This window comes from Lissotriton vulgaris, chromosome 6 (genome assembly GCF_964263255.1).
Source record: "Lissotriton vulgaris chromosome 6, aLisVul1.2, whole genome shotgun sequence".
Classification (NCBI taxonomy): domain Eukaryota; kingdom Metazoa; phylum Chordata; class Amphibia; order Caudata; family Salamandridae; genus Lissotriton; species Lissotriton vulgaris.
In genome coordinates this window covers 1822743732-1822766194 of record NC_141694.1, presented here as the reverse complement: position 1 = coordinate 1822766194, position 22463 = coordinate 1822743732, and the positions used below count along the sequence as shown (strand labels likewise).

The window sequence follows — 22463 nt, the reverse complement described above, 5'->3', positions numbered from 1 at the left end:
GACAGTTTCTCCGAGTACGCCGGAACTGTTCCACCCCAGAAACTTTCAAACGCCATGCAGGTGACCTCTCTAAGCAGTTGACCGCTAGACACTACCCCAAAAAACTTGTCCAGCGGTCATATAAACGAGCAGCGAATAACCATCGAGCTGCCCTACTTGAACCTCGACCAGAGAAACCACCTTTGGATCGCTTGACATTAGTGAGTACCTTTAACACGAAGTCAAACCATGTTCAGCAAATTATCAGAAAACACTGGCGTATTTTGAATAGTGGCAAAGAGAAAATTGATTTTCCGCTCTTTGCCTTTAAACGCTCTAGAAACCTAAGGGACTGTCTGATACAAACTCGCCCGCGAGTCACACCCAGGAGAGAGGTAGGCACTCTGTGGGACCTGCCTCCTGTGGTGGGTCACCATCCTTGCAGAGCATGTTCTGTTTGCCCTCTAACATCAAAAACCACCAGCGTGGATATTGGCACTGATCGGCCTTGGGAACTGCGGCAGTTCTCTAACTGTAATAGTTCCAACCTGATCTACCTTATAACCTGTACGTGCAATGAACGTTATGTGGGAATGACCACGAGAAAGGTGCGCCTGAGGATGCAGGAACACAGAAGCACTTTTCGGTGCAAAAGAGACATCTCAAAACTCACAAAACATTTCATCACACACAACCATGCTGAAACTGATTTTAAGTGGCATGTCCTGGAAAAACCATTCATTCCACCACATGTTAGTGATGTGTCTAGGTTTCTGTTCCTGCGAGAACAAAAGTGGGTCTTTAAATTGGGCACGGATAGACAAGGACTGAACGACGACATTCCTTGGTTCAATCTATCTTAAACATATATGAGGACACATGTGAGTGCCATGATATTTACTTGAACCTGCTGAGTAATTGTGGCGACTGTATTTTAACATATTCACTACAAGCAGGGATCTAACAATATGGACAGTCATCCACGTTACTCTGTCTGTGGGCCCAACAAATGTGTTGGCGAATTATCCTAAACGTAGAACTTAGTTGGTGCGGAAACCATGTAGGCTCTGCGGGTTGAGTATAATACATGTTCATTCACTATCAGGGTTCGAGGAGTGCATCACACACTAGTATCCTCTGTATTTAGGACCTGCCAGTTGAGTGTATTACATTTTCACTCTTCATCAAGGCTAGATGAGTGTATCATACATGAGCTTTATTGAAGCCTTGTTTCCACTACCACATGGTCTGGCTTGAAGTGTGATTTATATAGTTTACGAGGACACACAGGGTAATACTGACTGTACACCTTCATAAATCACGGAACATAGTAACATTACGCCAATTGGTAGTTTTTCCTAATTAGCCCGCAATCCAGCCTCTTATTTGGCGGACTACACATATCCCCCGGGCTGTGTGGTGCCCCATATCGGTGAGCGTACACCATCGCCACTGAGAGCGGAAGCTGAACTAGAAACTACACAAGCCTCTGGTGTGACATCACTTGGTAGTCCTCCATTCAATCTCGCGAGATCTCGCGCCAGTGCGCTATTCGGCATTACGAGCGAACCGACTATAGACTGAGGCACATTACTGACTCTTCTGTCAATAATATTATCCCACACATTAGTCTTGTGTTGTCCTTGTTCCGCGAGCGAACGCCTTCGGCACCCAGATCGGAAGAGGCACTAGGAACTACACAAGCTTTTGCAGTGACATCATTTTGTAGTCCCCCTTCTGGTAATCCCGCGAGATCTCGCGCCAGAGCCTCATTCTGCAGCAGGAACAAACCGAATGCATACCGAGGCACATACTTAATTTCCCTTGTCACCAATCAATCCCAGATTTTAGCAAATTTAGGAGAGACAATGCGACTGACAAGAATAGTTGTCCCAACCCTTCGGCATAGCCCCTCCTTCAGAGGTTCCGATTGGTTGGTTCTTCCTGACCAGACTAGTGATATGGAAGGAACGAAGGAAACTCGGTGCCTCCCCCTGACTCAGTCACAGTCTGAGACAACGACGGACAGGTAGGAACACAGCCTCACCTTTTCCAATTTCTGTACTTAGGCGGTTTGCCAGTCTGTCCAATACTTTTTAACTTTTGGCTAACGCCACAAAAATGTAAGCATAGACTTAGTCCATAGCTAGATATGGTAGGATCAGGAGGTCAAATGGGAACCTGCGGGCAGATGTTAGTTAACTCCATGAATAGAAGACTTTGTGACTTCACGCTTTGGACATGGTCAGAGTAGATCAATGCTTGATCCCTCTGTCCTCGGTATTTATGAAGTCGGTTTCTATTCCTGTAGAGCGGGGTCTCACATATCCTGAGCCAGGTCCAGGAAGAGGTGAGGTCCACTCCCCGGACACCCTGGGTGAGTAATGTATTTGTGTATGTTGTGAGATAATGATGTATCTCTTTTAACAGACCATGATAGCTGATTGTGATTTACTTGTACGTTTGTCCCCAACAGACAGTATTAAGTCAACAGGTGCCGATGAGAGGAGTTTGACACAGATGAAGGAATAATATATCCTTTACTGGTTATTCACTTGTGTGTTTTTTTGTATAATTTTTTCACACTTTATTCACTCATAAGCAGTAGCATATACAAAGAACAGAGACCCTGACGAAAGCCTGGGGAATCTCCCGGTTTGGCTGAAACATGTTGGTCTCCTCGCAGCTATTTGTGTGGACTGCGATGACTATGTTACACTGTTCTTGTTTTTAATAGGGAAGGGGCTAACGTCTATTAAAACTGTTTTTTGTTAAGTTCCCTATCCTTTTTTAACCACCACTTATATTATTTTTGCACTGCACATTCCCATTGTATCAACATCATGTGGTAGTATCTAGTGATTGTGGGTCGCTACCCCGAACTGACTATCAGGGTATGCTAGTGGTCTCAATGATCAAGAGACACAATACCCGATAAGGATTACCAAATGAGAATATTGATTCATACAAGACTTTTGATGGGAATCCTAAAATAGGGGTGACTTACGTTTACTGGTGCCTCACATTTTGGTGATATGGTTTGTTAGATTTATCTTGCTTGCTCTCATGTACATTCGACATGGTGTCAAGACTATAGAATCACAATTTGGATTTCTAAAAAATAGACCCCTAAGTTAGTTGTTTATTAGTTCAGAATAAAGTCAGTGCCAGCACACAACCCTGGTGTACCCCTCTCTCTACTGGGAAAGGTCCGGTTACCATCCCCAGAGAATTTTAGCATAGTTTTCTTCATGCAATCTCACAAGTAATGTGAGTAAATTAGGAGGGATCCTAATATCATGCAAAATTACCCATAGTTTGTGGTGCGGAACAAGATCAAATGCTGATTTTAAATCAACAAAGGTGGCGTACAAGCTACTATTGGCCAGGACCACCGATTTCCAGTATAGCAAAGTGAAGGTCAAGTTAAAGAATTTAGTAGTTTAAACCTGATCTCAATCCATGGAAGCAATAACACAGAGCAGCCACGCTGTACTTAGATAAAATATATAGAGCTTTTAGGAATACCAAAACAGTTAAAAAGTAAAAACAACAACATAAGAAAAATAGTGTATTATTTTATGACCAAAACAACCAAAATTCAAAGCAGGTGAACCAGAAATATGATGGTGGAAGATTTAAGTAACAATAGTTCAGAGAGGCACAAAGCACCAATGATCTTGGTCACTGGAGACTGGGACCTTAGTTTCTCCTTTGGATTCAATCTCTGAGATGTAGGAATGGGAGAATATGACATGTCCATAATATTTATTATAAGTCTGACATCACCATTGAGTGGACTTTAAATAAATATTAAAACTAGTTGTTCAATCATTTATTTAGCCGGGCCCTAACTGGAGATAGAATGAATATATAATATGATTTCCTTAGTGTTTCCCTATGTGGCTGCTAGCCTCCAAACAGTGAAAATAGCTTTTGGGTGCTAGTCACAGTAAGGTCATGATAATGTTACATTTCTACATGTCCTTTATTTAACTACCATGGAACCTGCCTTGTGGGCTACAAGGTCTACATAAAGGTGACTTATTAATACTAAAAAAGAAGGGTTTCTCCTGTCAAAAAGGGATATTTTGTCAGGATGGGCTGCAGTTTTTTAAACTTTAGTAGCCAGGCTGCAGTGGCAAGCCTGAAGTCATGTTTGCATGAACACACTACTGGATGGTAAAGTAGTTCTGCATTCCATTTTACTTTCCATGCCATGGTAAAATTGTAGGCTACACAAACTATTGCCTTTCAGGAGAGTTAAAATTATGCCAATGAGGGCTTAGCCAATTTGACACTTTTTGTGGGTCAGACCATAAGCTCTGGCAAGCAGTATCCCAGTGTGCAGAGTCTAAAAAATAATAATAAAATAAAACAGTACAGAAGGGAGTGGCACCCTAAAAGGGAAATTTTCTCACATCACATACAGGACAAGACAAATAGGTTGTGATTGGGTTAACATTTATTAGAATCTAGTATAGCCACTGAACAGTTTTCTAACACTTTCCTTATTCAGTTTGTGGTTACATTACGAATACATGTATTACAGAATACATCTACTAAAATGGTAAACCCTTTACAGCTATATATTCATTGAATTAAACTTAAAGAAATATTTCAACATATTTTTTAATCAAATGAAGAAAAATGAATACAGAAAATGAAAAACAAAAATTTAGGGCGGTAAGTTGAACTAGCAGTTTGTTCCAGCAATTACAGAACAACTCGTGAATTCAATACATTGATTCAATAGCTCCCTAATATGCCATTTGCTGTGTAAGTTTAAATGAATATAGATAATAGGGATTTGATTAAATATCTTTATTTGAAAGCACTTTTTAATGTTTCCGGTTCAGCAAACACCTGTACTTCGCAAAGTGTGAGGTACTCCTTTCGGTCTCGTGTAACGACGTTCACATAACGGCCCACCATTCCGTTGCATTGAAAGTTCACGGTTTTACCACCTTCGATTATGGAAATGGAGCCGCACCTGGGGATCCAATAAAAAGGAAAATCTGAATTAGCTCATTGAAGTTTGTAACAATCTGCCTTCCTGTGTTTCATTAATTTATCCAAAAGCTGTTTGAGGACAAGCATTGACAAAGAGATTAGGTTTGATTTTTGAATTGTTCATACAGAATGACATACATGCACACATAGAACAGGCACACGTCCATAGACTAACATATGTAAACCATTTTCTTCAAGTTCAAGTTACATCAGGGTCAAACTGCGACAATAGATAGGCACAGGCACCAACGTATAATTAATCCCTCATTAATTAATTAGATAGGTAAAGAATGTGGCCCATATTTGTAAATTGGAGCAGTTTTGAACTTGTAAGTTCACACTGTGTAAGTGTTTCGCAAGGTGTGCAAGATTGCATGGATTTGAGCTTACTACAGGCAATGTTTCTTTTATCATCAGGGAAATCAACAGTAAAAACCGGCCCAGCAGACCAAAAAACAGGTCCACGATCAACGAAACAAGCATTGGAAATATCAGAATGTCTGTCTTAAAAGAATGCTGTATGGTATGGCGAAGCATTACAAGTAAATAGCATGGCAATTAATATGTATTTATGTAAAAGAAAAAGATGGTGAAATAATCAAAGGGTTTGGTTAAAAGTTCATGTGAAAGTTGCATTGTCAAGCCTGACCTAAAAATCTATGTAGGTTAAAGACTGCTCTCCTCCCATATGTGATTTTGCCAGAGTACAACATCAATTATCTTGTTATCTAAGACACTTTAATAGCATTACAATGTTGTGTGTGCCACTGAAAGTCCAACTGAGGCTCCTTGATAAAATAAACAAAATGATCACAGCTATCTTGAGGGCAAGCACTTTTTTGTTGAAGCACACAACTTCTGTCCGACCAAAACATGCACTTCTGGCTCCCAATACATGGGAAGAGCCAAAGCCCCTCTCTAGTAATTCTTGACAGCAGCGTTGTCACACCAGACCATAAAAACCAGCCCACACACTGACATGTCAGACCAACCCATTGGGCATTCACTGGTTGCCCTACAGGCCAAAATGACCCGGACTGACATACATTTGAAATTACACACACAGAAGTACATTTACAGGGGTTAATGCAAAGAGGCCAACAGCTGTAAATAATCCTATAAACCTACATAGCTATGCAGCTAAAGAAGTGCATCAGCAAAGCATTGTATGATGTGCCGTGGAGACAAAGTAAGATTCCTCAGGGGAGTCATGGGATGAGCACCAGTGAAGCTGAGGGTCACAGCAGTTGAGCAGAAGGGGATGTACAGCAAAGCTTTGCTTGAGAGAATCTGAGAGGAGAACCAGGTGGTGTGATCTAGAGTAGCATGCAGGGATGTGCCTGAGAGAGCACTGTATTTTGTGCCACATGGGCATTTCAGGTGCAGTGCATCAAATGTCACTAAACTTCATATAGGGATCTCTGGGTTTGTGCATCTGAGGAGCAATGAATGATGTGATGCAGTATGCTTTAGAAGCTCCTGGTGAAGGTGTATTGAGATTGAATTGTGATGTAAACTGTACATACAAAGTGTTGAACAACTTACTTACCTTCTAAAATGCCTTACCTAGTAGAGACTCTATGTAGCCGCAGATTCCTTACATTAAAATATTCACCAGGTGTCAGACTGAATCCCAAAAAACTTTAGCAGTCCCCATGCACACCTGTAGGTAGTGTTGTTTGGCTCTGCATGGATTCTGCATGGTGACTATATAATCCCGACTCCAGCATGCTGGCCTTAGTTCTAGACTGTTTTTCCGCACCACAAGCACAGACCAAAATAAAAAGAAATGACTAGTGTTAGAAATGGGTGTCTCTAGTTGGCAATGTCTGGCGCCAATGTCCAAATAGAGACCCTACCACCTAAGTCAGGGTAAATGGGTTACCCCTTTTGACAACCCCTGCTCAACTCTGTGGGAACATAGCATGAGCAGTTAGGCCTATCTCATAGGCAGTGTGTGAAGCATTTAGGACCATGTACAACAAGGCAGTAACAACACCACACAAGGACATATCTCAGGTAGATATAGAAAAATTATATATCTATCTAAAAGCTTAACCCGAAACTCTCAAAGCGTTTCAACAAGCTACAATGCATGTAAACTAGAGGGACTCAAAAAGGCAATAACGTGTTCACCAGAACGTGACAAAGACTGAGTTCAAGGCCAGGGCCTACGCATCCTTTGCGCACCAGGTATCTGCAGTTGAAAGGGGACAGAGCACGCAGTTTCTCGAATAAGCAGAGACGGTAACATGCGGACTCCCAGCGACCACAAGTCTTAGCTGCAGAGGTCCACAGCATGCACCCACAATGATTCTTGTCTTGCAGCTCTGTGGTGGGCTCACAGCGGCAGCAGCACTCTCTTTGCTGCGGCGGCCCATGAAATGATAGCAACAAAGCTCAACAATGGTGAACAAGATGCGGGCACTTAGCTGCGATGGCCCACAGGACAAATCACATGGAGGCAAAGTTAGCAAAGGTGCGGGCACTAAGCGGCAGCAGCTTTCTCTTAGCTGCGGCGGCCCACAGGATGAATCACGATGATGCAAAGTTGGCAATAGTGTGGGCACTCAACAGTAGCAGCTCTCTCTTAGCTGTGGCAGCCCAAAGAAAACAAAGTGTGATGCAAAGTTGGCACAGCCCACACAGAATCTGCGAAGGGTCTGAAGTTCACATTCAGGTGGGCTCTCAGCTGCGGCAGATCTCTCTGAGCTGCAGTGTCCCACACAAGTTCAGCGAAAGTCTCAAAAGTTCCAATTCAGTCGGGCTCTCAGCGGCGGCAGCTCTCTTAGCTGCAGCAGCCCGCACAAATTAAGCGACAATTTAGAAGATTCAAATTCAGGCGGGCTCTCAGCGGCAGCAGCTCTCTCTTAGCTGCAGCGGCCCACACAGATTCAGCGAATATTTCATAGGTTCAGTCCGCAGCCCTTACAGTAGAACTAGAGGCTCCGGATTACTCGACCGAGGCCACCTGCAAGCAGAATTCTTTGCACAGGAATGACGGGGTAAAGTTTAATGTCCCTGAGACTTCTGCAGGAGGCGCTCTCAATTCAGGCACTCGGAAGTTTCTTCGGCAAGCTTGGTGAAAGTTTCAAAGTCCTTTCCTCTGTTCACTCGGACAGAGTTTCGTCTTGACATCCAAAAGGAACACACTTGGACAAAGTACCAGCGCAGCGTTTTATATCTAAAAAGCCTTTGTTCTCTAATGTCACAACTCACTGACTCCAGTCAGAACCAGTTCGGTGGGGTCATGGAGCACTCGGTTTATGATGCAACATCCTGCTCTTTCAGCATGAGGGGGTCCGCTATCAGACACCCAGTGGGAGGTGGAGCCATCATTCACCTTGCCAGGCAAGACCCTGTTCAGATCAAAGAGTCACCCCTCCCCATGTCCAGACTACCTATCTCTCTCTCCTGCCAGGTCTGACCCAGCTGGACCTGCTGATCCAAAACCAGACGGCCAATACACATACTCACCAAGCCTACAGTAGCGCTTAGGCTAGAAACTACAGCATTTTCAGAAGAGGCATTTCCCAACAAGGGATATATTAACAGTCCTTACTAAAAGGTGTTTTTCAATGTCCTGAGCACAAAAATATCAAACTCGAACTTCCTATCAGGTTCCTGGGGTCAGATAGGAAGATAGAAGGTAATTCTCAACTAGCCCATGCTAGTCTATGAGAACGGATCATTTATTTTATTTTACAGATTTGTAGAGTGCATAGCTACCCATGGGCGTCCCAGCGCTAATAACAAGAACCTGGTAGGGCGAGCCTTATGGGAAAAGCCATGTTTTGAGCGCTCTGCAAAATGAGAGAAGGTTTGGTTGAGCTCTAAGGTTTGAGGGAAGCGAGTTCAATAGTTTAGCCGCGTTGTATGAAAACAGTCGGCTGCCAGAGCGGGCTTTTCTAATCCTAGGTACCGAGGCTAGATTGCAGTTGGAGGAACGGAGCGTTCTTGAGGTGGTGTGAGGTGAGATAAGGTAGCGAGATTCACAGTAGCGACAGTGAAACGGAGGCTAACTCACTATCAGAGCATGTTACTCAGATCTAGGCATTATGGTTATCCTGATTCATTCTAATAAAAGAGAGAGGGACCCCACAACCAAAGGGATGGGGTGCCACAGTAGACTATTAGTCAAGCAAATATTCCCTTTGGGACACCTTATTGTTATGACAAACGTTCAAAAGACAATTAGACAAAAATATACTGTGCTAGTGAGGCAAAATACAAACACAAACGAAATTATGAAAAATACTGGACAATTTATTAGTTACACAATACAATGTTAAAAAATAATGATTCAACAATAATTTAAAAAGACGGGAGTAGACATTAGAAGTAAGGAAGCAATGGATTCCTATTCATAAAAAAGAAAAGGAGGTATGGACAAAAAATGAATAGAAAATTAAATTCAGCAAAACGTCAGAATTATTTTCCAGTCAATTTGAAACACAATCCTCCTTTCTGTTATGCGACGCGTTTCGGTGGATCATGTAGTCAAACCACCTTCATCAGGACTACATGAAATGTCTTCCCAAAATTTCTCATGAACTAAATGCTGGGAATAACGTATCGGGGTAAGAACCTCCTATGTCTTTAAAAACGTCTCTCGTCCAGCGAGATATAAAACTCCTTTACACCGGCAATCTTGCTCGGGGGTTAATGCCACAGTATAGTTAGTGTACCAGAGCAATCTCAACGGCACAACAGCTAAGCGCCAATGTGGGTACAGGGTTAAAATCTATATATTTTTATATCCTAATCTCAAGGACTTCCTTGATGAAAAGAATGGTACACACACACACAAATAAGCCCCTTCCAGCCTACCCTCATATGACCACCTGGAGCCAGGTCTCCACTCAGAAAACCATCACTATCATGAAATCAATCTACTCAGGGCCCTACATATACCTGTGTCCTCATCATATCTTCAACCTAAGAGCAACCGTGATCGGCCAACTTGCCACCCTACTCAACACCTCAATGGACCACCACCTTTCCCCAAAGAATGGAAACACACAGAAGTCAAGCCCTTAATCAAGAAGCCCACAGCCAACCCCAGTGAACTGAGTAACTACAGACTCATCTCACTGCTCCCCTCCCCAGCCACAGTCATTGAGGAAGCAATAAACTAACAACGATCCAGCCACCTGGAACAGCACCACCTCGTGTATGGCTCCCAGTCTAGCTTCCCAGCAAATGCAGCACTGAGACAGCACTGATCACAGCCACTGACACCATTCAAACACTCCTTGACCAGAGGGAGAGAGTGGCCCTCCTCCTCCTGGACCTCTCAGAAGCCTTTGGCACCATCTCCCACCATATGCAAATCACAATACTGAACAACATAGGCATCCAAAGAATGACCCTCAAATGGATCACCTCCTTCCTCACCAAGAGAACACAACAAATCCACCTCCCACCCCAAACCTCTGATCCCAAACCTATGATCTGTGACATCTTGAAAGTATTATCCCTCTGCCCTACCCTCTTCAATGTCAACATAATACCCCTGGCAAACCTTGTCAGATCCCATGGACTCAAGCACATCTCATATGCCATTGGCACACAGATCATACTCTCCCTCTCTGCCTTTTCACATCTACAAGATCAATCTTCCTCAACTGCATGACAGGCGTTACTGACTGGATAAGAACTAGCTGCCTCAAACTCAACATGGACGCAACTGAAGTCCTCATCTTTAGCAACAAAGAATCCCAGTGGAATGCCTCAAGGTGGCCAAACAAACTCAGACCCGCCCCAACCAAAACCGAACACGGTAGGAACCTCTGCATCATTTTGGACAATAAACTCACCATGAAATCTCAAGTCAAAGCCATAGCCTCTGCCTGCTTCAAGGGTCTCCCCAAAGCACCAGATACACCATCTGCCAAGTCCTTATCACCAGCCATCTAGACTACGGAAATGCACTCTATTTAGGAAATCGATGCACACCTCATCAAAGACTCCAGACCATCCAGAACGCCACTGCAAAACTCATCTTAGACCTTCTGCGTCACACATCACTCCCCACCTCAGAGAACTCCACTGGCATTCAAAGCGCTACATGACTTTGGTCCCACCTATGAATGTATATCGTTATCCCGTAGTCTTTTTCCCATCACAACGCCCACAACCACAACACGGTTGTTACAACAACTGCGTTGTGATTCCGCATGCCATTACTCCGCAAGTCGGAACAACGACTTGCGGAGGGGGGGCACTGGATGTTGGAATAGTATAATTTACTATTCCAACTCCATTCTGTGTGGACAATAGGGAAAGTGCTGGATTTTAAATCCAACACCTCCCCCCACTCCGCAAGTTGTTGTTCCGACTTGTGGAGTAATGGTATGCGGAATTGCAACGCGGTCTTTTAACAACCGCGTTGTGATTCCCTGTGGAGAAGAAGTATTGTGGTAAAGGTTGTTTACCCCCAACTACATCAACCACTGCCTAAAATTCCACATGCCCACCAGAGAACTCTGATCCTCCACCCTCACGCTGACTGATACCCACCACATCCCCTCAGCATAAAGGGAGAACATGCCTTCTCCAACTTCACAGCCAAGAACTGGAATGGAATGAAGTCTCCCTGCACCTGAGGACCTCCCTAACACTTCAGGATTTCTGAAGAACGCTGGAGACTTGGCTGTTCAACTGCACTCTTGGTCCATGCCAGTGCCTGGATACCCTCATGGGGGACAAGCTGCGCTGTACAAATTGGTTGATTTATTTAATATTTGTGCCTAATTACAGCTGATAACATACCACTTTATAGAAAATAAACTCTGGGAAATCTAAATATTTTGGGAAACAGATGTACATGCTTGATTTACAGAGGTATGCACATGTTGGCTATTGCATGAGGATAATAATTTCAAAGACCACAATCTAATATTTAGATGCAATACCTGCCGTGATTTTTAAATTCTCTGGAAGTCTTAATTCTAACTAACAAATTCCATATCTCTCAAATTCGTACAGATGTCCTCGGGTAACTCCAGGAATACAATACTGGTGTGCCACAACTTAAGAGCCATCTTAAGAATGTTTGAGGTCCTGGGCTTGAGGCTTATTTTGGGGCTACCTATATGATGGATTCATTGACTAGGGCCTGATTTGGTATCAGTGGATGGGTTACTCAGTCACAGTGGTGAAGGGTAGCCTGTCCGCTAAAATCTAAATCACATTCTATCCTATGGGATTTATATTTCGGTGGACGGGTTGTCCGTCACCGTTGTGACAAAGTAGCACGTCCACTGAGATCTAAATCAGGCCCCTAATTTGTAAAAGAATAAGCACTCATGCAAGGTAAGTAAAACAGCTTTTAAATATTGATTGTGTATTTGTGAGAATGTGTTTCTGTGAGAGAGAAAATGTGTATGTGTGAGAATGTTGATGTATGTGAGTGAAGGTGAGGGAATCAGTGAAGGAATGAATCAAGTGAGTTGGAATAGATCATAGGAAGAGTGCCTACGAGTAAGATTGAACAAGTGTGTGTGAACGAGAGTGACAGTGAGTGTAAATGGGTGCAACTGTGTGTGATACCGAGTGAATCAGAATGAGCATGAGTGAGTCAGAGTGAGAATCAGTGACACTGATGGAGTTGGTGTGAGTGAGACTGAGTGAGACAAAGTAGGAGAGACTGAATATGTAGGATTGACTCAGAATGAGTGGGACCGAGTGAGTTGGAATGGGTAAGAATGAATGTGACTGAGTGAGAGTCAGAGTGATATTGATGAATCAGAATGAGTGGGACTGCATACATCAGTGAAACCATGTGACTTATGGAAACTGAATGAGAATGAGTGAACTAGAATGAATCTAAATGAGAATGAGTGAGTCGCAGTGAGATTAAGTGAACCAGAATGAATAGGACAGTGTAAGAATTAGTGAGACTAGGTGGGTCAGAGTGAGAATGTGTAAGGCAGCGTGAGGCAGTCAGACTGAGTCAGAGTAAGTAGAAGTGGGTGCAAGAGCAAATAAGAATAAGTAAGGAAAATTAGTGAGAATTGATTTGAGAGATAAGAGTGAGTGCAAACAAGTATGAGTGAATCCCTTACTGGAATTCGAGCCAAGGATTATGCCCCACCACTTTTAAAGGTCACCAGCTACCACTTCACAGAATTGATAGTGGTCAGAAGTCCCTTAATGCCTTTGGTACTAGAAACAGCACTATGAGAAAGACTTGAATTGTTCTCCCAAAGGATCGTCTTCCCCTGAACATTTCTGTATCCATGTGTGCAATCCTGTCAGCAGTGCTACTTGTTTCTCTTTATTTTTCGGAAAGGAGTTTAAGACATCTTTCTGTGGGACTTCTGAAAAGTCAATTGGGCATAGCATTAATATATTGTTACGAGCAATACATGCCTCAAGCAAAGTGAACGTCTGTACCGCCGGCAGTCTTTTTCTTCCCTTGAGTAATGAAAAACCGTAGAGTAAAATAGAGAAAGAAAACATAAAAAACAGACACAGAGTGTCCCGAGAAGACCATTTAAACTTGTCGGAATTATCAATATGCCTCAATCTATAGATGGGCAGTAATTTATTTAATAATTACATTCCATTACTGCCTCGGAACAGTATCGAAACGCTACGGGTGGCAGCATCCGTAACCAGCAAAGCATCTCAGACAATTCATCAAAATGCCATAAAAATTCTTGTCATGAAAACAAGCTCATTTTCGGTAGGCGCTGTGATCTGCTACTGATGGCTTGCCCACTTTGAGGGTATACAGACCCGCCCTGGCTGAGTTAAGAGGGTTCTCATTTTAATCTTTACTTATTATAGCACGTGCACTACACTGTTTATTATTGTGGTCCTGAAGAAGCGCCAATGACCTACGGGCAACAGGGGCGCGAAACATGTTGGCCTTGACTTTTGACACCTAGGCCTAATGGGCCCTTTTGGGGTCAGTCAATTTTTACACTATCACGTGCACATAAATTGATTTACCCTCCTTTTACCCAATCCCCACACACCCGCATGCAACATCCGGCAATCCTCAAAAAAGATCTCCGATAAAGTGACCCTTCGAGGGACCCATAGGGAATTGCAGCGCCGGCCCTACAAGGAGCAAACACCCGATGATGAAGCATGACACCCCCGGGGTGTGTGAGGGCAGCAGAGGATGTAGAATTATTTTCCCTCTCACATTAGGACATTTCCAAACCTAGGATTACTTTAGTCTACCTTTTTCTTAATCTCTCTGTGTTTTTAAATATGGGTGATTGTTAGCACCCCGATTCATGGGTGACTTTTGCACCCTTGTTTTCTGACTTTTTGCACCTTGATACATGGGTGACTTTTGCACCCTTGTTGGTGACTGTTTGCACCCTGATCTAGGAACTTTGTCCTCTTTTTGATAAATAGATTTATATTAGGAGCATGGACACTGGACCTTTATAGCTCCTTGGTCCCCCTTCTTTGTTTAACACTGATGGCTTGTCTGCCTGGTTCAAAGGAGCTCCTGATCTTACAGAGCCCGGCACTGTGTTTCCTTCAGCCTATTATGGCTGCTGAATTTAGAGAATTCTTCACTGGGAGCTGGCACCCACATGAAGCCCATTCATCCTAATGCCAACTGTTTTTTTTTTTAGTAAATCATACCCAATTTCATAGAACTCGTCAGATTGGGCGTAGCAACTCCGACCATATTTCAAAAAGCCATCAAATATCTGTAGGGAAACAAGCTCATTTTCGGTAGGCGCCGTGATTTGGATAATGGGATCCTCGGGAGGAGCTGAGCGGCAAGCGTCTCCCCCCCCCTGGGATTTTCGCCCGATTGGTTTGGGCCAAAAGCGAGAATAGGGTGGCGGGGCGCTGCGCACGGAGAGTGGTGCCGTAGCTTAGAGAGGGAGCGCAAACGCCATTTTGGAATGGCGTTTAATGAGGGGAAGTAGGAATTTTGGTGAGGCAATTGCGTCGAAGGCAATTCCAGTGGCTTGCAGGCGGCGGAAATAGTTTATATTAGCTGCATTCCCCGGTGGAGTCATGGTGTCACAGGAAGCGCTGCAAGAGGCGCTCAGGGTCATTGAGGCAGCCGGGAGAAGTGACCTTTTAAGCGAAGGGGCTGGCGAAGCTCTGTTGACACCTGTCAGGCCGCCCACGAGAGCTGTGTCAAGGGGAGTCAGGCATGCAGTTGAAGCCTGCAGGCAGCCAGCAAACATGAGAAGAGACGTGAGGAGGGCGTGCTCTGCTGGGGCACGTCGAGTGACGGCCGGGAGAGGAGGCCGGTCACTATCAGGACAGTCGATGTAGGTCTCGCTTTCCACAGTCAGGAGGAGGGGGTCCATTTGTGGTGCAGAGCAATTGGGTGAGTCACCTGAGGACCCAGACTGGCAGGCTGTGCCGTCAAGGGGAAGGGCGCAGAAGGAACTGAGGGTCAGGCAAAAGAAAGGTGGGAGAGGAGCAGGAGCTGTGTTTAGCAAAGGGCACAGGCACCCCCGGGTGGCAGTTTTTAGCGTACCACATAGCGTTCAAAGCATTCAACCTGATTGAGAGGAACAAGGAGGGGCTCCAATGTTAGACACAACAGATATGCCTGGCATGGCGCTAGTAGACTATTCTAGCAGCAGTGAAGAGGAGTTTTCCGACATGGGGTCACAGACGGGGGTGGGGGGTGGGAGAGCAGGCAGTGCGCCCCCCTTTTTTCACTGCAAAGCAGCAAAAGAGCCAGGGACAGGAGCAGCAGTCGTTCATTTTAACATAGTTCAGAATTTACCAGTTTCACTGCCCCCCAGCAATGTTTCAGCCCCTGAGGTTTTGGATGAAGGGGAGGGTGCACATAACCAACAGGAGGAGTTAGGCATCCAGTTGGACAAGGACCAGGAGGATTTTATAGACTTCATGCGTGAAAAAGGTTTGGGGAATACACGGTTCAACAGAGAATATGTTTTCCCAGTAGCAAGAAAAGTGCCTGTGGGTGTTCGTCCTGAAGAAGTTGAGATGGGGGACCTTTTAGATGGACATTGGATATGGGTGGAACATACATGGGCAGGGGATAGTCTTCGTAGCAAGATCAACAAAGACAGTGCTAGAGACAGTTCTTTTCCTAGCGGAATGCGAGAGGAAGGGCGACGGAGCAGGGGGTCTGGCTACGGTAATGAACATAAGAAGATGGGCAGTGTAGGAGCGCAGCGCAGAGCGGCCGCTGAACGCAGTGGTTTTACTGGGGGATTTTCAGCGGATCCCTTGCTGACGGGCAGGTTTTTAGAGCGAGAGCCTGCCATTGATTGGAAACTTTTGATGGTGGAGTTGGAGATGGCGAACGCCCAGGTGGAAGCCAACAAGTGCATTATCATCGGAGGGACGGGAGGAAAGAGGTGGAAGCTAGGGGGGGTCTGGAAGGCAGGGGAGGTATGGAATACATTTGGGAACAGATGGACACGTCGCATAAACAGCGGGATAAGGGGAGGGGAAGCGGGGAAACAACCTCTCCTAAATCACTGCAGGTACCTCAAGACGACGCGGGACCTGTTGAACACGAGACTCATGAGCGGATCTCTCCAGCTGAATTTCAGAGACGAGAAGAACAGCTAACAAAGGGTAAGCCGAACTGGTGGGGGGCTTTGGAGGTGGTTCCTCCTACAGGGAAAGACACAGATTCACGTGACAAGGTGCCAGAAGCAGTGGGAAAAAATCAGGTGGTGAGTGTAAAACAGGGCAGGAGTTTCTGGGTTGAGGTAAACAATGCACAGCAGGGAGGGAGCATTGAAAAGGTAAGTTTGCCTAAATGGTTACTATATATGGGTGTTGCAAATCCTTTAGGTTCGCATTTGAGTGACAAGATAAAACAAAAAATATGCAACACGAATATGTTGATGTTTTTCGTTTACTACACCGTGATGTTCAGGCAAAAGAAGGTCCTAAGGAGGAAGAACTGGAGTTAGCCAGACGCCCCAGAGTCCCCCGTAGTATAGATAACTGGACATCGGCATTCAAGACGACGCAGGACTTGTTGAACACAAGACTCATGAGAGGATCTCTCCAACTGAATTTCAGAGACGAGAAGAACAGCTAACAAAGGGTAAGCCGAACTGGTGGGGGGCTTTGGATGTGGTTCCTCCTACAGGGAAAGACACAGATTCACGTGACAAGGTGCCAGAAGCAGTGGGAAAAAATCAGGTGGTGAGTGTAAAACAGGGCGGGAGTTTCTGTGTTGAGGTAAACAATGCACAGCAGGGAGGGAGCGTTGAAAAGGTAAGTTTGCCTAAACGGTTACTATATATGGGTGTGGCAAATCCTTTAGGTTCGCATTTGAGTGACAAGACAAAACAAAAAATATGGCAACACGAATATGTTGATGTTTTTCGTTTACTACACCGTGATGTTCAAGCAAAAGAAGGTACTAAGGAGGAAGAACTGGAGTTAGCCAGATGCCCCAGAGTCCCCCGTAATATAGATAACTGGACATCGGCATTTTTGATATTTGCCAGTATCTATTGTGAGAGGTACCCGCAGAGGGCGGTGTCTATATTCAAATATATGGACGTCGTGAGAAAATCTCACATGCATTTTGGTGGTTTTTCTTGGTTAAATTACGACGAAGAGTTCAGGGCCAGGATGAGTATCTCTAGGAATAGACCATGGGGAGACATTCATACGGAACTATGGCTTCAGTGGATGTCTTCCTCCAACCCTTCGGACACTACACATACTGCCAGTGGGCTGCCTGTGGTTTATCGGCCCTTTCTCGGTGCGCCACCCAGGGAGGGGCGGGGACATTGGTGAGGGGACACACAAGTGGAACTGGGGCATGTTGGAATTATAACTGTACCAGGCCATACTGTCGTTTTAAGCATGAATGCTCCCAATGCGGAGGAAACCATACACTCTCACAATGTTTTACAGCCGCACCCGGAGGGATGGTACATGGGTTTCAGGAGCAAGGCTCAACAGATAGAGGAAGAAGGGCATCATTTCCTGCTTTATCAAAAGGCTTTTACCCCAATTAAATGGGAATTGTTGGTTCCCTGGCTGAATCTTTATACAGATACTTCAACAGCGGCAAAATTGTATTGGGGATTTAGAGAAGGTTTTAGAATATGTTACCAAGGCCTGAGACTCAAACAATGGGCAGATAACCTGCGATCTGCGAAAGCGTGTCCAGAAGTGGTAAGACGAAAATGGTTTGAAGAGGTAGTGTTAGGCAGGGTGGTGGGCGCAACCTTTTTTTTTTAGAATAGGAGTAGCGTCAGAAACTGTATGAATGGGTTAGGTTGGGAAACAATCAAAAGAATTAGTAGATGGTGCTCAACTTGTAGTGTGAGATAGTTTAATTTGACAGAGTTTATTCTTGTTATCATTTTGTTTTTCTGATGCTGTTTTTCTTTTATCTAGGTGATATTCGGGGTTTATGTCCAGAAAAACATCAATAGGTCATTCTTTTGTAAAATGGGCTGCGATTTTTGCTGACCACAAGTTCTACGGCATAAATTTGGGCATACCCAACGATGGACACAAACTTTACTGGTGCGGTAAAGGGGGCATGAGATGCGAAAGTTTGTTTCCATTGCTCACACAAATTTGTTATGAAAGAGGTGGCCCAGAAATGTTAATACTCCACTTAGGAGAAAATGATTTAGTTTCCTTGTCCAGTTTAGTTTTGATATGAAAAATGCAGTTGGATTTAGCAGTGATTAAAAATAATTGGTTGGGGACACGATTAGTATGGACAGAATTTGTTTTCAGAAAACAATGGAGGAATGCGAGGAATAAAACTGCCATTGAGAAAGCACAGAAGAAACTGAATAGAGCAATGAAGGTATTTTGTGCAGGTATGGGTATCTTGACCATAGCGCATGACAACATCACTGGCAGAGAAGGTCATCTGTTCAGGGAAGATGGGGTGCATTTGACTCACTTTAGAATGGCTTACTATATTCTGGAAATCCCGGATATGTTATCTAAGGAATTGAATGTGGATTTGTGGGTAGCCCCAGGAGTGGAATATCAAGCTTCAAAAGAAAAATGAAATGACGTGTTTTTCTAGCTGCAAAAGGGTGGGGTCAGGAAAAATCTGTCGTTTTTCTTGAGTGGCGGAAGAGGGGGAGGTCAATGTCTAGAGCTGATATTGATCGTCCTTCATGAGAGAGGGTGGGGGAAGGATCAGGATGGAGAGAAAGAAAAGGAAAGAAAGTTGACATCTTTTGAAATATGGGGTCATTTAATAAAAGGAAATTCATTGAAGGTTTTTGGAAAAACAGTTATAAAGAAATATGTTTGAAATGAAATTATATGGTTTTGGTATAACGTTCAAATTTATACGGTTTCGGAAAATATAAGAAGCATGTCATATAAGTTATCGATATTGGAAGAAATTTGCCTGATCCTGTAAATAAAAGTGGCTTTTTCTGCTACAGTGGTGTTTTTCTTCTCTTTGGTGTGAATCATGTTGGGCGACTACTGGGCCTCCGCTGACAATGACTAAAGTATTCACCCAGTGAGCACAGCAGCCCCAGTTCCGAGAAAGCCATAGAACCCGCGCCCCGCTGAGACTGCGGGGGCGTGAAAACTCAGAAGCATGTCAGTCAAAGGCTTTTACAGTGGCTTTGATGTGCCCCATTCGGGAAAGCAGTTTCAGGTTACAGTGTCATGGATGTCAGGAGAAACAGTTAAATTCAGAGCTCGTGAAACATGTATTCCCACAACCAGAAGGCCACGAACCCTTGACCGAAGACGCAATGCACAAGGGATACATACAGCTGAATGTTCTTCGCCGTAAAAGACCCGCACAAGCCCGTCACACCAATGCCTATACCGACAGAGGTCCCCACAAAAATCCACGCTGCCATCTGTGTGCGTGCGTACCTTCTGCTTGGTCTAATTTCTCCCTGACTTCCCTCCACTCGTGGTCCTTGTGGGTCCTACATGCTTATGCTTTTGCACGCCTCTACATTAAATTCTTTGGCATCCCATAGTGTGTTATACTTCCTTTTCTGGATGCACCGGAACGGCAAACTAAGTCGAGCGTCGCACACTAGGCTAAGCACATTATTAGCTTACGTGTTTATAAACCACGCCCTTAATTACTTTAGCAACGCTCCCTTGAGAGGCCCCCAGTTTTTTCATCCCCCTTAAAGCCCTGGTTCTTGTCACTTTTGATGTGGTGACTTTCAAGATGTCTAACATCGACAATCACCATCGGGGGTCCCATGCTCCTCCATCCAATGAGCCCTCGTCAGCTCAGCAGCCTCGCTCCTCTCCCGTTTGAGCCAAAGGCTCGCACGTTTTTCCACTCAAAGATGGCAGGAATGCCATTTCGAGACGACAGGGGTCATACTCGTGTGCTTATCCATTGTGACCTTTCCACAGCCACCCAGGTTCCCCACACCCAATAATACACACATTTATTCATATGTGTCAATCCCCGAACGCAAGTTCGCCATCCTCCCTGCGCTCAACACTGCAGTGCAGCAGATGGACGCTGGCTGCGGCTGCACCCATTGCAGCAAGCACCGGCTGTAACACTCCTAATTGCCTCTCATTTGCACGCTTATGTGGCCACTGTGACACTCCTCGAATCACTAGACTGGGAGCAACCAGTGAGAATGAACTTGCGCCCCTCTCCAATCCCACGGGTGCACAACTGCAACAACACAAACCAATTGGCTAAAAACGCTCCGCGCAACTCCGGAAACCACATGAACGCCTCTGTGATCACTTTGACACTCCTTGAACTTGCCCGCCCACAACTGCCACATATCAATAAGTTACGGCAGTCCGCCCAACGCTGGCCAGCAACATTCCAATAACTACCATGCTACATCACTCACATATCAAAGAAGCCCTAACTTAGGGTGAAACGCTACACCAGGCCCCCTCCAAATCAGCTCGACAGGAACATCACTCCATCGAAGACGCTCTTGATGACGCTTCTTCCATCCAGGCTGTACAACAAGGGGACAAAGAGAACAAAACCCCTCGTGGCACAGCCTTAAATAGCCTAATAGGTTTCATTTCCTGCCAGTTTCATTTCTACGTCAACCCGGCCAGCCAACCCCCTTCCTTATCCAGGGGCCCCGGAGGAGGCTCAACCCCATGGTACTACTACGGGCACGGGGAGTGCCTGTCATTCATGTATGTGACGCCCTGTGTCTTGGGTTACAATATTCCTACCCCATTGTAGTGTGTTTGAATTGTATTTGTATAATACTTACTACCCCAAACAAGATGTCGAAGCGATTTGAGGCAGGTTGCACCCTCCCTATTACCCCTGGTTAGTGGGCTTAGTCCTGCTCTGAGGCCGCTGTTCTGTACATTTCATTTCCTCCATTTTCTTTGTGGTAGCTTAGGTTGATAGGAGTTTGCCGTGATTATTAGTGAGTTTGTGCGAAGGGAAGTTGTGATTAACTTATAGCCGAGAGGGGGTCGATACTGTTAGATCGCATGGAACGGGTACTTCAAGGATAGTTCATGAAGAAGAAAAGTATGGCCCATTTGCCGTAATATAGCGGAAAGTAAGTCAGACAACAAATGAGCAGAACAGGCTTCATTCGAGGATAGTACGGCATGCACAGGAAGGAGGATAAGGAGTCATTTGAAAGAAAGGAGTGAACAATTAAACTTTGCCAAATATCTGCTATTTTTTGTTCCTCGCTGTGCCCCGAGGCCTGGTTCCAACCCGGCCTATGCCATTTGATTGGAGGGCTACACCGGGTTCAGATAGCTCCCCACTTCCGGCGGATGCCGGAGTTAGCGCTCCAGTCTTTTGATGGCCCCAGACTACATAGGGCGGAGATCAAGCGCAAGCGCAGCGGACGCGTGCAGTGGGCGCGCTGGAAGCGCGCCCAAAGCGCGCCAAAGGCAAGCCCGTCTGCGCCTGTCCATGCCTGGATCGCGCCGAGGGCCACAAACACCGGTTTGTCTACAACAGCCCCACTTCTCACCTATCACTGACAGGCCCTTCTCAACCTACGTCCTCCGACTAACTGCCTTGACTTCACATGCAATTTCAATGATCCTCTTTTTCACCTCAATCCTTGCACACACTGCTGCTATAGAATGTAGGCCCCTCAACTGACACAAGCATACACCCTACATTCCCCCACAACGAATCCCAAACTAATCAAAGCCACATTAATAAATGCTAAATCCTTAAGCAAACATAAAGAGGAAATCGCTGAATTCATCTGCACCCACAAATTAGACTTATTGTTCCTAACAGAAACCTGGACTAACCCTTCGAACCTGATCTTCTTATAGCCACCCTGAAGGCTATAATATCCTTAGGCAAGATAGACAATTAAAAACCAGAGGAGGAATTACCATAATTCATCGTAGCCAGCTTAAGACTACGATTAGCCCTGTTCCACTCACTACATGTGAGGCTCTGAAGTTCTCCGTTGCCTTGGGCCCTCCCAATGCTTTAAAGGTGTCCTCTTATACCGACCACCAGGTAGTAAAAGTCAATTTCTAGCCACCTTCGCTGAGACGCTGGAATCTCTTGCCATCGACAACTCGTC

General features: G+C 44.9%; 1 pseudogene; it reads right to left on the bottom strand.

Moving 5' to 3' along the window:
* Window positions 1-4803: 4803 nt before the first annotated feature.
* The window catches only part of LOC147709561 (fucolectin pseudogene), a 127523-nt pseudogene continuing 109863 nt past the window's right edge, over window positions 4804-22463 (bottom strand).